We start from the raw sequence: 16,890 nt of genomic DNA, 5'->3' as shown, positions 1-16,890 counted from the left end.
TATTGAAGCCCTTAGTTTGTGCCAAACCAGCAGTAAGTAGGCATTTTCATTAAAAATGTAGATAGTACAGAATTCTTCAAAGATCTTCATGAACTACAATCCTGCAGCATAAGAAACAGATGTAGTCAAAAGGAAAAAAAAAAACCCACACGCTATAAGAGAAGTGTCCTAGCTGTAATAATGTTTATTAATGCCACGGTGAACTCAAGGCCTTTTTGTGTTAAATGCTGTTTTGAACAGGAAAGTAAAAGATGGTGACTATTAAAAAAGATTTTAATAGACAAGACAGCAGATGGACACAGGCAGATGGGAAGGAGTATAAGGAGGCAACAAATACTATCGGTCAGCTTGCCTGACAGTTCTCTCAGTACACCAAGAGCTTAACCACAGTCATGCTGCGGGTGGGTGTTTTTATTTGGGGAGGGGACTGTGTGTGGTTTTTGCATCGTTTGGGTTTTTTTTAATATATACATTATTGCAATTGAAGGCATTAAAGCAACTGGAAGGAGGATAAAGAGATAGCTCTGCAGATGTTTGCAGGGAGGATTAAGGGCACGGATAATCTCACAATGTCATCCCTACCTTGCCCTTTAAGGATTTGTGTCAGTTTTACCAGGTTATATACTCAATAAGCAAATAACTGCCTTCAGACCTTTTAACTTCATACTATAAACCTACCTTCATTTTGGTGAAGTTCAACTCTCCAAGAATTTTAATCTGAGATATTTGTAATGTGGGTGAGGTATATGTTACCTGTAAAACCAGATATTGTAATATATAGAGGTGTTCCATCTAAGGGTCTGTTATGGTATTACATACGTGCCTGATTTAACTTGGATTGATGGGTCATTACTGTCATCAAAATCACATTTTCCCTTAATAGTCTTTCTACAGTAGAACACTTTAATATTCTTCACTCTGTAATATGTCCTTTCTGAAGACATCATTTTCTCATGCTGTGAAATACTGACACTTGATGTAAAAATTATGCACCAGCTATATTACTAATAAAAAATTACAACTGTCTTCTGCTGCTCTGGACAGACTGGTGGTTCCACGACATGCTAATTTACAGTAATACTTTCACAAAACTTATCTTTCAACAAAGTTCAAAATAGAACAGTAAATCATGTTGATTTCCAAGTGTGGTGAATAATTTTTTTTTCTTATCATCTTAAAATGGCTATTTTAAAATTATTTTAGCGGTTTCTTATTGCATTCATTAATTCAAATATTGTTTAAAATATAACTAGAAAAACACTTTTTGTTTTGTTAACTTCTAAGATTTTTTTGAATTTTTCAGGTTTTCAATGAGCTTGATGGAAAATTGCGGAAGAGAAACCAGCCCATGGCCTACAATCACTCTTGTACCAAACCCAAAATTTAATGAAAGATATGCAATGGTTTATGACATGGGAAGGAAACATTACAGAAGGTAATCTGAAGACAACATATGTAGTGTTAGCATAGTAAGGATGACTGAAACTGAGCTATTTTCAGACAAAGACTTCCTTGGGATCAGGCTGAACCATAGATAAACCTGGTCTACAAAAAGCTTCTCACGTTGGCATTTTACTGGGATAGTTTCAGCCACTGGCAGCTGTTCAGCTGTGATTCATTTTTCCAATAATTTACAACTATCACTATATAATTATAAACTATAACTATAAATGTTGGCCTTCACAGGTTTATTAACTTACAAAGACTTTTCTGAACATATACACAGAACTGAATGCTCTGGGCTGAAACATCAAATTTTACTATTTTTATGAAATTATTAAAATATACTACAGTTTATGAATATACCCACGCTAATTCTAAACTCATTGACTCAGTGAATTTGGCTGTTCCCCAGTGGAGGTGCTGATAGCAAATTTAAAAAATATCTTGATCTGTTTGTTTTCCAATTGCTTTGTTTCTTCTTGGAAATTCAGCTTTGTAATTCAGCCATCAATCAACTAGCATTTTTTTTCTCTTTTCCCTGTTAAGTATTTTTTTCCCTTGAAATGCCAAGTTTCTAGTTTACGTCATCTCTCTTGGTGATGCATCAAACTTCAGTCTTTCCACAGCTGGGTAAGCAGTACAACAACAGTATACTTCGCATTTTCTTCATTTTAGAAAAAGGGCATCCTTCTAAAACATTGAACACTAGATGTTTTATCCCAGTAACCAAAGACAGTACATAGTCAGTCATTTTAAGTAGATAGTGTTGCTCCTTCAACATTGCTGTCACCCCTCTGCTTAACAGCATTCATTTACATACACAAACATCCTTGTTTTAGCTACAACTAGTACTGGAGCAGAGATAGCATAACTGTGCACAGTATTTTTTTTTCCAATGCTTAGTCTTCACCTCATTTTGATTACCAGTTTTAAGAAAAATCTTCAAAAATCGGTTCTACTCAAGAAAAAAATGGTAGAAAGAAGACACTTAATCTGACAAATAGCTCCTTCAGCTAGTATCGCTAAAACCTTACCCTGGACTTGCATGAGAAATTTAACAAAAAGATTTCTTCCCAATATTTGATCTTACAGAAAACTTTGCCAGCTATTTGGGCCACTCAACATTTCCTCCGTACTGTCACAGCTGTAAGTACCAGTAGTAAGCTGGGGGCTCGCAGCATGGTTGCATTCCTTAATGCAGTGAGCACCACTGTGCCTTTTGATTAGTCCTCATCAGGATATTTTGAACTACCAAAAAGATCATTTGTGTCACTTTTATGGCATGCATGCCATCAGCACTGCAGATGTCAGAGTTTGAGAACTACAGAGGCATCAAGAAGCAGCCCCAGGGGAGATCATGGACTGTACCTGCGCATCGCTGCAGGCAGAACATGTCTGCGGCCACAGGAGCTCATTCTGGTACTTCACCCCATGCTTTTCAGTAGTGTTCCCCAACTCTAAACTCCTTTGCTGCAAACGAAATTACTGTCTTTCTGCCCTTACTTGTCCTGCTTAGAAAAATACTTTATACACAGGAGGATTTACAGGTTCACCCCCCAAGCTTCTCTGAGGAAGTGAATGGTGTAGTTGTACACCCCAGTCATTTCCTACAGTACTGCTGCCTATTCCCCATTTGTGTTAATACCTTTGTTCTCCCTTTCCTAAAGGCACTGCCCAGGAAAGTTTACAGTTTAATTTCTTCAAGTTTTTCATTTTCATTGTGTCCTATCAAATTACTTGCATCCTTTCTCAATTGGCATCCTCCACCTATTTTATGGGCATCCTTTTTATCTAGCTCATATTAAACAGGAAGGAATCCAGACATATAACTGTAGGGTGTGTCCCTGTTGAAACGCATCTGAGTCCCAAATCTTCCTTTGGTATCTACACATTCAATAATCCCCACTGATACCACACTGGATGTTGCTGAAGTGCACTGCTACTGCAGATCAGGTCATTTATGCAGGTGGCCTACAATGGACTAAAGAGCCCATTTTAAGCTCCTACTCTCAAAACCCCCTATTTAACTACTTGTGCCAATGACCATTATGTGAAGCAGTGGACATGTACAAATCGTAGTAGCTTATATGTAGAAGAAAACACCTCATTTAACTGGATTATGAAAAAAGTGAACTTGCATAAGCATAGCTCTTCCTCTTGCTCAGTCTGCAGTATAGAAAAGTTTAGGGTTTCTTCCTTGAAACAAATTTGCACCAACAAATACAGTCACTCTCTGCTTCACCAAGTCATAACTGTTAATTAGTCTCATAATATTAAAGTATTCTTAGCAAAAGCTGCAAAACTAGCTAATAATAAGTAAAGTTTTAAATTAGTCTATTTGTCAATGAAGAGTAACAGTAGCTAAAAATCAGATACAGCTCATCTGACAAGATAAATCCAAGTAATCACTGGCAATTAATTATTTTTCCCACAGAATCAATTAACTCTGACCTATGAATTATTTTCATTGGCAATTATGCTCAAGCAAATCTTAATTCCATGGAATAGACACTAAGCCCTCTATCTTCTGTTACCTACTCAATTCAGTTGTCTCTGAATTAAGTTTTTTTTTTTAAATGTTTTATTTTCCTTCTCTTTTTTGTGTTATATAACTTCTCTTTTTTAACTCTAGCTCGTCTTACTGCCACCTTCCTTTGTACCACCCAGTTAATTTATTTTTTAATTTCCTATGTATTAATTTTTTTTCAGGGTAACTGTTAATGAAAATGAAGTTTTGTACTAGTAACTAGAGCTTATCAGGAATGGAGAAATTTACCAGGAATATGGTAGACTAGTGCTGTCTCTGAGCTGCCTATTCTTTTTCTTTCAAGAGGAAGCTTTAATATATAAGACAACTAAATATGAAGAAACTGTATGGTTTGCATCATGACAGAGATTAAATAATCTCTTAAAAACTATACAATAGTATGTTTTGGGGAAAAGCTGGATACTTTCACTCCTGTTTCCAGACTGCATATATTTTTTTTTACAATACATTAATATCAAATATATTGTGAAATACCTGATAATTAGCAACAGAGAACATCATAGACACACCTTCAAGTATTGCTAGGTGGTCAACGCTACCCATTGGAAGACTCAGCTTTGACAATCTACCATTTTGCCAAATTTCCATTATCTGGGAAAAGAATTTATGTGGGCTATACCCTTAGACCACTCCAAAATATTTTTTGAACTATTTCTTATACTAGGATTGTACAGAAGGTTGTTTTCTGCATACAAAAACAAACAAGCCAACTTAGGTTTTGTGACATACATCTAAAAATCCACAAGGGTTAGTAGTATTTAGAATTTAGATCTACCATGCAGGTTAAAATGAGTATCTGGTAGCATTGGCCTATCATACCTTACATTTGTCTTGGCCTTGTCTTGGCCAAGAAATCAAAAGTTTGGCCTAGTCAGCTCCACAGTTGATCTGAGGTGAAGTTTTCAGTATTGGCTGTGGAGGCAAGATAGTAATTAACCTGCTCAAGCCCCTTTAAAACTTCCAGGATAGTCCTGTGTCATCTGAATGTTTGGAGGCCTTGGCTTCTCAAAGTTGAGTCTTGTTGCATTGTGACTGCAAAGAAAGCCTCCCGAAGACTGGTGTGTGGAAAAAAATCATGCAAATAATAAGGGAATTGAAGACAATGCTATCCAATCTACCACTGTTCATGAAAACAAGGATTATTGAATATTATATCTGTTTTAACAGATTCAGACTTCTCCGTTGTTCTTATTTTCACAGCCTTTTTCATAGCCAGTCTAAATAGCAGTCTTTTATTATGGTTAAATTTATCAGGTGTATAAACCTGAAGCACTTTCTGATTGAGGTTTGAATCATCCTCCTATCCACCATCTCTGAATTTGCGATAAACTCTAGGATTAAGCAATGTGCAAAGGAATGAACTGGTACTGAAAGCCTCTTTCACTGCAGTGACACAAGACCCTGCCAGGGTATTGTATCTTCCTTTCCAAAAACAAACTTGCCAGGTGCAAATAATTTCCTTTTGTTGTACACCTTCAATTTGTTAACTTAAACACTCTACAAATGTAGAATTTGGGGGAGGGAATGTTACACATTGACAACTCCAGCTAAAGTCAGTAGCAGAACAAAGTTATGGGCAATTCATTAACAAGCATTGTAAGCATAGCTGATAGAATTCCCTCTTATTTACATTGCACTAGCTATTTAATCTGCTCCAGCTGAAAGAAAAGATAAGAGACTGGTTAGCACACTGCCATGTATGAGAAAGAAAAGTATTTCCCAGTGGAGAAAAAGAGAAGGCAGTGCAAGCAGGTACATGCCCTATAATTGTGCACTTTGCATAGATTTATACTGAAAACTGCTTGTTGTTTTCAAATCCCTCTAGACTATGCAAAACCAAACTAGAAAAAAAGGCATGATTTCCATGAAGCTGAAGCCCAGCTGCAAAATGTGATTGTTTTTGTAGTAGGAGAGGAAACAGTGAAAAGGGGAAGGCCCCAGTTCAGTTAGTAGAAATGTTTTCTGGTGTTTCTATGCTGATGCTGCCGCAGCTGTCTTCAGGCATTCTGGAGTATGTTTTATGTGTGCGACTGGTTGACTTCCTCTCATTGGAACCGCGCTGAATAGCAATAAAGCAGAGTTTTGTAGATGTCTGCCCACACAGTGACTGTAACTTCTCTCTTCAACAACAGCAGAAAACATAATGATGGCTACAATGTTTCAGATTTAAAGAATATGTTTTACTTAGTGTAAAACTGATCTGAGCACATATTAGATTCTCCTGTAAAGACACATCATATTTCATCTGCATTCCGTGGTTTAGTTTCAAAATGCCGTGAATTCAAGAGCCAGATGATCACAAATTTCATGTAATACAAATCTTAGACTTTTCAAATTTTCATTTCAAGAATTACACTGTAACAAACAAATTATATTGTCATATTATATCACATATTTTAATACATTGTTTATTTCACTTATAAAAATGAATTTTTAAATTCAAATATCAGAATCTTATGATTATGTAAAGGATAACAAATAAGCTATTTCATTGTGCAAGCCAGGCAATCATTCTTACTGGTAAGTACACAAAATCCATTTTTATGTTCTAAAACCTGGTTTTTTCCAATTACTTTTTTTGGAAACTTTCAGCTGGAGACTTGTAATTCTTTTTTAAAAGAGAGCAAAAGCATTCTTCCTTTTTTTTATACGGAAAAATAAAAGGTCTTCCAAGTGGACAGCCCCACATGTAACATTTGTTTCCAAGTTCAGTGCAATAGGCAGTTGAGCTTTCATGCCTCTGGAATAAAGATGATTTATCCAAATGGCTCCCATAAACTGGCATTAGAAACAAATCAGCACTTCAACACGCTACAGGTGCTGGATTCAGAAAATAGATATTGCAAATAGAGAGACAGACAGTCAGAACTTCCTCTGACACTGAGCTGCCCGAGGACTGCTAATTTAAAAACACTGAAACAGAGGAAGTGTGCTGGTCATCCCTCAGAGAAGCCTCAGTTCTGAAGAACATGCAGTGTAAGAGCCAAAGTGTAATATGTGGAAAAGGCAAAATGAGAACAGAGGTTTAAAGTAGGTAAAGTCCTGGATATATCCATTTCTGTCCCTCTTCAAGTTAGCTTTCCATCTGCCCACAGAAACCTTTACCACACTGTATCATGGCTTAAGAAAAAAGGGATATACATGCATCATATGTATGTGTGCATGCATCTGTAAGTAATTAGCGAGAATACAGTCACTTTAATATGTGTAAGTGAAGAGGTATTTATACACAGACTTGTTTTCCATTTATTCATTTGTAAACTAACTGCAGACATCAAGCATGTCTTCTCTACTGATTAAGTGCTAGTGAAAAACAGAAACATGCTTAATAGCACCTATACACACAAATATTTTCTACTAACTTTTCCATTAGTTGGAATGTTTGTGTCAGAAGAAGCAGAAGAGCAAAACCTCCTTTTATCATAGGACTTTTTTGACCAATATTGCAGCAGAACATGGGATCTGTTTGAAATATCCTGTGAGATGATCAGTTTTACAGAAAACTGGGTTGTCAGAGGCAACGATTAGACAGAGATGAAAACCCTACAAAATGGAGAAAACGAGTTTTTAAGTCTGCTGTGTTCATCTTCACAGTCCTGTGCAACTACAACCATTTTTTGATCATTTTTTTAGCAAATAGGATATTGATGGTGTCATAAAAGTAATGCTAATCTCTTGAAAAATGCTTTAGAATTTGAAGATAAAATATTTAGGTAACAATTATGTACAACAATTCTTGTTTGATCATTGTTAGGTTATTTCTAGTCTAAAATGTAATATCACTCAGATCTTTAAATGCCAGTATTTCTGTAAACTATTTCTTTCTCATTCAGGCAAGGATATAACATACTATTTGCAAGGACTGTCAATATCTATTACATTGTCATTCATCCACTGCTGTCTTCATCCAGCAAGGAATCATAATTTACCAGGAGAAAGATTTTCTTTCCCATGAGTATTTACAATGAGGTCATATGCTTTAATACCCACAGGCAGTAAGAAACTATGAGTTCTGGCAAGATTTCTGGAGAGGATCTGTCCCCTTTTGGTTGAAGACCTCCTCGATTCTGAAGGTTCATTTAGAAAATAAGAACGCAGCTTTTTTAAGACTCAAAGGCTTCAGAAACAGTGGCTTTTTCAGTGCCCCTTTCATACATATTTGCTGAGGAAGGACATATTTTGAACCATTTTTTTAAATATTTGGCAGAGATCTACAGTTTAGCCACCACGACCATATCAGAAATTCTCTGCAACCAAGTCTGCTTTGGGATTCATCAGTTACTAACACATAGTTCCCAGTTTGTGAGACATCTCAGCACCTGCAGATAATGGTGTTCTGTTTGCCTACATACATAGTCTGAGATTACTCAGACAAGCACATTCTGAGATGATGCTCTTGGAGTCTTCTTGGAAGAAAAAGCATCAAGAACTCATTTTGATTCTGCTTATAAAAGTATAGTAAGCATTGTGTTGTTATTTTCAAGAATTCATACATAATAAAAGCTTTTCTGAAATACAGCAATTTCATAAGTCTTTATAAGGAAGACTTGATTCTAAGACTTAAATGAAAGTTTTATCATCTGGAGTTCACTAAAGGTCCATTCATGAAAAATGTCACGAGTTCATAATTGGGTCTAGAGTATGTTTCCTCTGCAGGTAGGTCTTGCTGTTGTTAATCTTGCATCAGCAATCACTGCTGTCTGAATGATGGTTCCTCATTACAGCATTTTGCCGTTTGCCATTTTCAGTTCTTGAGATTGAATAGCTGTTCTTAATTCAGTGGCATCCTGTGAATTTCAGTTAAATGATTCTTTGAGTTTGTATGACATTGGTCTGGTTACCCATGATGAGGCTTTCACACTCAAACCACAGTTTCCCTAATAAGTCTAACCTGTTGGCCAACCAGGTCAACTGTTTCTCATTAGGAATAATAAATAGCCAATTACAGTACAAAAGTACATATGAAATATTGTGCAAATTCTGCTTTCCTTCCGTTCCCTTTCTCTGATTCGCATAAAGAAACACTTTATACTTGACTCATTTTTACTGGACAGTTAATTAATTGTCCAGCAATTTTTACTGGACAGTTAAATAAAAAAAATCAAGATTAATTTCCCTGTGTCATTTGTTTTCATACTGTTGTTCATTCAGGTAGAGCTCTTTACAGTGGCCCAAAGAGTAGGGGTGAAATAGTGTTTGTGTAATGTTTTAAAAAGAAGACAACATTTTTCTTTTCTCTAAGCAACAGGCAGCAAACAGAGGGAGAAATGATACTGGCTTTGCTGGCTTTGTAGACCTGAACTGGACACATTGCTGCTGAACATAAACACTTGCTTTCTTTGTGAAGAGTCTCCAGGAGCTGGCATTCATCAGTAGCAGAATTATAAGGGGCAAAGCAGAATGTCTACATTTCTAGGTACCAGTGCTGTCCAGTGATTCTAGTGTTTTTACAGAAGTTTAATTTTTTTGAGAATACATAAATGAATGTACTGACATCTGCCTACATATAAAAATCCTGAAACAATAAGGGAAGCTACATTGTTCAGCACATTGAAAGAGCTGATGCAGCTATGCCATATAATGCAGCTGTATGAAGGCAATAATATTTCCAGTTCTTTTTTCCCCCACATACCTTATGGCCATTCACATTCTGCAGTTGTGACTCTCCTCACACCTTTAGGCCTCAAAACAGTAACTGTGCATAATTGTTTGTAGACACACACATACACAGAGGTATTTATATATATATATATATATAAATGTATAATTTATGTATCCACATCTGTATGCCAAGATATGTTCACAGTTTAAATATGTGACCCGCTGCCTGCAGGATAATTATTCTATCTCAAAGCTACACATAAAGTCTCTTTAACATGATTTATTAATCTACATTCTGAGAGGGCAATCAGATGAGAATTTGCATCTAATTTTCCCCTGAGATTTTAAGCAAAAAAGGAAGAGATGACCACCTGAAGCCTGAAAAAGTGTTGTCTTTTGAAGTTGATAAATATTGGTTTCTTTCTGTCACGCTTTGTATGAAAGTTACCATTTAAAAGTAAACACACACACAAAGCTTAACTATCAAACTCATTTAATGTGCTAATGTGCTCCTCAAATTTCCAAGAAAAGAAAGCGATCTCTTTTTGCCAGTGGAGTGTGAGGAAAGAGACTGATTCAAAGCAGTGTTTTCTGCATTCTTCATCTAAAATCTCCAGACTTTGAATTGCTCATAATGGCGATATTCCATTTATTCTTTTCCTCTGCAATACTTCCTTCCTTCTGTGATCTTTTTTAACTCACACTTCAGCATTTCATCTTCAGGTTTTAGCATGATGTACGGTAGGTAGTCTTCATACCTACAATAAAGACCCACACTACAAACTTGTCTCTTCCACCATAAGGAATTAATGGTAGGATGTTCCTTTCATAGGCTGGAAATATTTATCCAAATAACTGTTTAGCCATAAGAACATAGCACTTATAATCTGGCCCAAAATATTTTTCTGAAACCTCCTCCACCTTCAAAGATAAACAGCAACCCAAAAAAGACCATATGTATTGACGAAGTAATGGCTACCTGATGTAGTAACCCTCCATCTGTCGAGGTTTGAACATGAGATACACTTGACAGGTGCAACAGATAAACACAGTAATCACCAACGAACCTTCCAAATGAAGTGACTTCTTAAAAAAGCAGTCATCTATACATTTACTTCCTACTTTTGCGTTTTGGCCCTCATAAAAGCGAGCTGCCCCCCCGCCGCCCAGAATGTCCGATGAAATTCAACAGACGGTTTCTCTTTGCTCTGAACCCCGAACAGCCCCTGCCCCGGGGTTCATGCTCTCAAACTTGCTCCCACGGAGGCGGCCGCAGTTCGCCTGCGTCTCACGCTAACGCGGTACCGAGTCGCGGGGCTGCGGGCGGCTGCTCCGTAGCCGCGGTTCCCGGTGGGACAGCGAGCTATGCCCCGGGGGGCGGGCTCTGCCCCGGCACGGCACGGGCGGCGGGTGCGTGGCTTTGGGTATATGTAGGAATATATTATATGTTATACAGGAAAGCTTTTCCTTCCCAGGAGTCGGGTGTCTTAACCCGCCCCAGGCCAAGTAATAGGGGCGAGCTACCGGCCCGCGGCAGGCAGGTTGCCACCGCTCGCCTCCGCTCGCCGGAGCCGTGGCCAAACCCGGCGCCCGTGGGCCAAACCCGCTCGCTTCCCTTACTCGGCAGGAGAGCGGTACCCGTCCGGCGCAGGGTAACGGGCTCTCGTGTCCCCCCTCGCCCTCGGGGGCCCCCGTCCTGCCGCCCCCCGCCGGCGGGGTGCGGGGCACGGCGGCTGCCCTCGCCGCTGCTGCTTCCTGGTGGGGGGCGGCTGCCGGGCGGCGCTGCAGCCGCCGGGGCGCACCTTCCGCGCAGGTACCGGGGGCCGCTGTGCTTTCACGGGGAGGGTCGGGGGCAGGAGAAAGCCAGGGAACAAACGGCACCGCGCCGACACCGAGCGGAGTCGGGGGAGCTCCGCGCTCGCCGGCGGGCGGAGGCAGCGCGGTGGGGCGGTGGCGGCCGGGACCCACGCGCGCTCCTCGCCGCGGGGGTTGTGTCCCCCCCCCCCCCCCACTCCCGGCTCCGTCCCTGCCTCTCTCGGTGGGTGGCGGGGATCGGGGCGGGTGCTGCACTCTCGCACCCCGGCTGCCTCCGCTGCACGCAGCCCAGGAAGGACACGCCGGGTGCGTTGTGATTTACTGTTTTTATTATTTGGTGTTTTTTTCCCCCTTCTCTGCCGGCGGCTTCGCGGAGGGGAGCCGTGCGGGGAGGGGAGCGGGGCAGGCCGTGCGGGCCTGGCGGGCCTCCCCCCCCAGCGCCGCCGGCTCCGGGGCCGTGCACGCCCCGCACGCCGGGCTCCGCCGTGTTTGTTGTTGTTGTGCTCCGGGGAGGGAGGCGGTAGAGCCAGCGGCTCACCCGGGGCGGGGGCAGCGTTTCGACTCGCTTCTCTTCCTCTTCGCCGTGTGTGCCTCGCCTCCCCGCCGGCGGGACGGCCGCAGGGGGCTCGGCGAAGAGCGGGCGGCGCTGCGGGACACCTGGAGCAGGTGGCGCCGGCACGGACGGGCAGCGATAGGTAGCCCCTGGGCTCCCTTCTGCCCTTGATTCCGCCTCCGGGACAGGTAACTGCGGATAGGGCGAGCGGCGCTCGGGGGGGCCCGCCACCGTCGGCAGGACAGCTGGGGAGGGGAAGGGGGGGCAGGGTAGAGCCGCCCGGCCCGGCCTCGCGGGGGGTCTCCTCCTCGTCGCCGCGGCGGAGGGGCGCGGGGCGCCCGGGGCGGCGCGTTACAGCCGGGGCGGTGCGGAGGGGCGGTGTGCGGCAGCGGCAGGCCCGCAGCGGGTACCGCGGGCTTCCGGTTTCACATCGTGGCCGTGCCCGGAGTTTTAAACAGAAACGGCCAACTTCTCCTTTTTCATTTTTCTTCGCCCCCCCCCCCCGCCCCTTCTGTTTTTTACCTCATGGTGCGAAGAAGGCGGAGAGCTGGGGGAGCGGGGCAGGTGCTGCCCCGCCGCCCGGCTCCCGCCAGGCGTTCCCTTGGAAGTTGGTGTGAGGAAAGCGCGGCGCGCGCCCTGCGGGAACCGGGCGGCGGCTGCGGGGTGCCGCTGCGAGGCTTCCCGCCCCGGCTCCTGTCAGCGCCCCCGGGCCCGGCCTGCCCCGCGCCCCGCCGCCGGGGCCCGCCACCTGCGCCCCTCACCGGCCCGGCTCGGCTTGGAGCTGCCGTGCCGCTGGCGCCGTGTCACCGGCTGCGCGGGGCCGGGGGGGTGGCAGTGCTGACGGTGACCCGGGCAGTGTGCGGTGGGCTGAGGCGGCGGCAGTGCCAGGTCCTTCGTGTGCCCGTGGGGACTTCTGGAAAATCGCTGCACGATTTGTCTTGGGAAGAACGTAAACATGTATTTTTGTAATTTTAAGTAGGTCAGTCATGATAGTATTTCCTGTGGGCATCACATTTGTCCGTCGGTGTATCAGATGCTACGTTTGGGGTTTGTCCGTCAGTATATCAGAGGCTACTTTTGGGGTAATGTTGGTTTAAAAAAAATACATGCAGAAACTGTGAGAATAAAGGCTTTCTCGTTAAGAAGTTTCCCCCCTTTTCAGAATTGAGTCTGGGGTGGTCAGGAGCGACAGCATGTATATTTCACTGCTTTGTTTCTGTTAACCCCCCTAATTATTTTTGGAATGTTGAGATTAAGAAATATAATTTTGTGTCTGTGGAGTGCTGCTGGATCACAGATGCAGACAAGTTAACCTGTAGATTGAGGGGTGGTTATGTCTGAAGCCTTGAAATACCTGGCTGGAAGGATGATGAAGCTCCCTGTCAGTCAAGGTAAATAATAACAGAGTAAGAGAACAGTCCTCTTTTGTGTTAATGACTTGATTACTTTGGGCAGTTGAGTAGGAACCAGTTCTCTGAAGTCTTTAAATGGGCTTAGGGTAGTTAGTGGTAACTGGTTTGACTCTGTCAAAGCTCTTGGAGCTTCATGGATTGTATACTTTTTTGTGGTTTACATCAGCACTGCCTGTATGCATCCTGAATTATTCCAAGGAGCACCTATGAGAATATTAAAAACTCCATACCAGGATATACCAACATTTCTACTGGCAGCAGCCAAGAGCAGGTGCCTAGAGAGGACCACGATAGGGAAGGATTGCAGTGATGCTTCCCCAGAATACTCTCTCCAAGTAGCTATGGCTCAAGGATTCCCTTGGGTAGAAGCGCTCCCTTTGTGCTTGACAGACACAAAGATTGTTGATTTTTTTTATTTTGCTCTTACACAGTAGTTCTTGAAGCTATGTAGACTTTTACTAAGGTAATAGAAAGGTATCTGGGGACATACGTAACCAGGTGAAGAGTTTTACAGGTGTTAGTGATCACTAATAAGATGGTCAGAAGGAGATTTCTAGTTTGCGGAGGCTCGTGCATACATTAATTTTCCAAGCAATGTTCATGCGCTATGCTCTGAGATAATCCACCTGAAATAAAGCTTGATATTTATAACATAACAAACAAAAAAAAGGCAAAGAGTGGTTATGCTCTTCTAACGTATCCTAATGAAGTGGATTCAAATTCATTTTCACTGAGCTGGAAGAAAGGCATGAATAAAAAGTCATGTCTTGTCAGTTTCCCTGGATTTATAATAAGTAGAGAATTAAGAGTAGAAATTGAGAGTTTATGCCATACTGTGCAACTAAAGAATGTACACAAACTTTCAAAGCCCCTGTTTTACAATGATAATTACTATGATTAAGGTAGTGAATGTTATGGTCATTATTGTAGTGATAAATTTTGGCCAACTACAGACCCTTTTCTTTGCGATAGAAATTGCAGCACATTACTTAAAAATAGTTTCGTATTTTTCGTTGCTAAATTGTGTGTGTTCATGAACATTCTCATGTCAGAATTGTTCTTGCATTAGATTTTATTCTCCAAAAGGTCAGCTCCCGTATGATACTTGGATTTCTAGCCAGCTAAGGCCTTAGATCCTTTTTAAAGACAAGTTTGTCAGAATTATAAAAATCATGGACTCAAAATACCCTGCACATGCAGAGAAGGATTAAATCCGTTTTCAAGGCATGACAACCACCAAAACATGACGTCAGTCACCCTGTGAATCAATGACATAATTGGGACATGCGTCCAGTTCTTTCCAGTTCTGAGAGTTTGAGAAGATGAATGTTAATGTTGTGTTGGATTACAAATGAAGGTACATGGAGTGGTAGTGGTAGGATCAGGCAAGAGATCAACCCATCTTAGGGGAATGACAGTGTTCTCTTTTGGTGTTGCCTTGAGAAACTTGGAATTTGGGAAATAGATGCTTGAGTCTCAGTACTGCTGAGCATGCACAAATTTCCTGTTCACTCTTTTTTTTGATGTTTTTATTCAGTACTCAATATAAATTACCCATATGGTTGAAATAGCCACTTCAGTTATTTATTCCATCAAATAGAACATATCATTATAGTTTAGGCTTTAATTACTCTGCTATGTGATTGTTAAGACTAAAGAAACACTTTCATTATAAACGGTTGAGAGAAGGCAGTTTAAACTGAAATCCACGTCTCATACTTACTTGCAGCATAAGTAGCAAAAGTTGTTAAGTGTTCAAAATGGTATGCTACCTGTTTTCTGTTAACTTCTTACCTGCGAAAAGGAATCGCTGTGAAAATAGATGAGTGCTCGTCTATTAGAACTTGGGCAGTTTGGTTCAGATTTTTATTTATCAGAACTACATTGATTTAATTGACATGAGAAAGTAACAAGTTTTGACAGTCAGCACAGTATATGGACTACTGTGCGTGAAATCTAGTATTCTTGGGCTAAAACACTGAAAGTGTAACCAGTGTTTAATGGGGAGAAGGCTGGAAAGTTTGCTGTTTAAGACTTTGGTGTTGCGTGCAGGTGGTTTGAAGTGTAAACTGCATCATGGATTAAAGAATAGCACAGTCTTCTGGATCATTGGTAAAGTGCCCAGTCCTGTGGTGTTTAATTACCTGAATAATTTTTCTCTCAGGCAAGATGTCCCATTGAAGCTGTGATCTGTGTTTTCTGTGCTGAGGCTCTTACTTAAAGGACACCGGTGATGAAGAGCAGTAGGTCAGGAACTTCTAGATGCAGTTTTGAATATAGCCAGTTGATAGTCTTTTGTAAAACAGATGTTTGTCTGATTTCTTTAAAATGCTCTGTTGAAGATGGAAAGGGAAAAAGCCATTACAGTTGTCCAGAATTGTTAGGTGCTTTTTTCCCAAGAAAAAATCAGTGGGACACTGTCATTTCTGAAGAAGCCTGAATTTGTACATATTTTAAAAAGAAAGTTAACAATCAGTGGAAGAATAATCAGAAAAAGAATATGTACTTTAGAGCTTGACTGCTCGAATAACTTACACAACTGGAGTTTCAGACAGATAAAACTAGGCTCTGGTACTTTATTTGCATATTACTTGTGTTAATACCCATTTTCTGGGGCACCCAGCCTTCTGCACAAACTGCTTGATTTGGACCTAATTAGATAACCGGCATAAAATGAACAAGTTGATGTCTGAGAGACCGATCCAATTGCCAAAGGCAGTGGCTGACTTCAGTGGATATTACATTAGAGAGGTATTATTGTAGCCTTCAGTTGTACTTCTGGGTCTTGCTGTACTAATCAGTCTGCAGGCAGACTCTTCTCACCCCGATGAGAGGACACGCGAATGCTGCGTTCCAACTAAAGGAGCACAATATGGTGAAACTGACTAAGTTATAAATTAAAATGCCGACATTGATATCTAGTTCTCTAGGGGGTTTGCCCACCTGAGAATTTAGATAAAATGTTCTTAGGTATGCTAAGCATTGTAGAATTACCTGCGGTTGGAAAGAGTTGCATGAAATTTTATAGGTGGCTCTCACCCAGCGAGAGAATGATATTGTCTAATCTTACGTATTCCGTGACATTAAAGGCTATGTCACACTTAGGTTTAGATTTCTTTTTACTTAATAATCTCATTCTAACTTCTGTGGATTTTCTGTATTTGTTTCTCTGGTTAATTTCATGTAATAGTAGCACATGAAGAAAATTCTCTCTCCTACCATCTCATCACCACGCAAATATCAAATGTAATCCTGATTGAATCCTTGTGTCACGTGGCCTTTTGGGTAGTAGTAAATATATAGTAGTAAATAAACAGTCGTAAATAATTGTGAAGTTAGTTATGTTGATAATTAGAAACTTCATTAACTTCTGAAGAACAAATAGCACTTACTTAAATTTTTTGGCTTTGCCAGCTGTTTCCAAAGTTTGGTTTTTGTGTTTGGTTGCTGCTGGTTTGGGGTTTTTTTTAAAGAAATTTTCTTTTTGTCCAGGAAATATCAGTCACTCTCATCTCAGT

The 16,890-nt window shown here is 41.3% G+C and overlaps 1 protein-coding gene across 4 annotated transcripts in view; it reads left to right on the top strand.

The window, feature by feature from the left end:
• The first annotated feature begins 11,249 nt into the window (after window positions 1–11,249).
• Window positions 11,250–16,890, top strand: part of MBP (myelin basic protein) — a 120,139-nt gene continuing 114,498 nt past the window's right edge. Inside the window, exon 1 of one of the 4 annotated variants that reach the window (XM_055799463.1) lies at window positions 11,250–11,405. The gene's annotated coding sequence lies outside the window, so the exon portion shown is untranslated. Of the gene's footprint in view, window positions 11,406–11,618; window positions 11,714–11,778; window positions 12,149–16,890 lie in introns of those variants that run through there. The other 3 variants (XM_055799464.1, XM_005240306.4, XM_027790830.2) reach the window with 3 other exon arrangements.

This window comes from Falco peregrinus, chromosome 3 (genome assembly GCF_023634155.1).
Source record: "Falco peregrinus isolate bFalPer1 chromosome 3, bFalPer1.pri, whole genome shotgun sequence".
NCBI lineage: Eukaryota > Metazoa > Chordata > Aves > Falconiformes > Falconidae > Falco > Falco peregrinus.
This window is presented reverse-complemented; position numbering and strand designations above follow the sequence as displayed.